Raw genomic sequence first — 813 nt, forward strand, 5'->3', positions numbered from 1 at the left:
ACCAGCCTTGTTTCTTCTGTTTGCTGGACAGGGTCACTCGCTGTAGCCCAAGCTAACCCAGGACTCTAATGTATAATAATATAACTCTGACTGGCCTCAAGCTCTCCCCAAAAATGATCCCCTACCTCAGCCTCCCAAGTGCTGAGTTTACAGTTACCCACCATGCCTAGCCTTCTTTTCAGATCTTGAAATCAAAGAAATCCTCCTGCCTTCGTTCCTGAGCACTTGGGATCATGAACAGGAAGCATCATACTCAGCCCCCGCCCCCATGGCTTGAATTTAAGACTCCTCCAGCTGGGATTACAGAAAGGAGCCTCCACACCAGGCTTGTGCATTTGGACGGAAAACTCTGTCTCTTTTAACCCCCACTTCTAAGCCTAGCGTCAGTTTAATAGACCACTCAAAGAGGCAAGTGTTGAATACTAGGAGAAAGGCAAAAACAAACCCGCTAGCAGGGGGGCAAAATGTTCTTTTGTTGTTCTGGTTCTTGATGGCAGGTTCTCACTGGGTAATCCTGCCTGGTCTTGAACTTCAGCCTGCCTACAGCCAGGTTTACAGGAGAGCGTTAACGCTGCACGCCCTGAGGGGGTGAGGAGGCCCCAACTCTTTACACTAGCCTCGGCGGAGCCTGCAGCTTCTGGCAGCATCCACCCAGATTCCGGGTTAGACGCTGAGCTCTCAGTCAGGGGCACGCCCTCCGTGCATTCCCATTGGTCATCTTTACTGTATCTCCGCCTTCTTGAGCTTCTACAGACCAATCAGATTAACAGAAATGAAAGCGTACTAGAGGCGTCTATGCATTGGCCTGAAGAG

The sequence above is a fragment of the Microtus pennsylvanicus genome, chromosome 1 (assembly GCF_037038515.1).
Source record: "Microtus pennsylvanicus isolate mMicPen1 chromosome 1, mMicPen1.hap1, whole genome shotgun sequence".
NCBI classification, from domain to species: Eukaryota; Metazoa; Chordata; class Mammalia; order Rodentia; family Cricetidae; genus Microtus; species Microtus pennsylvanicus.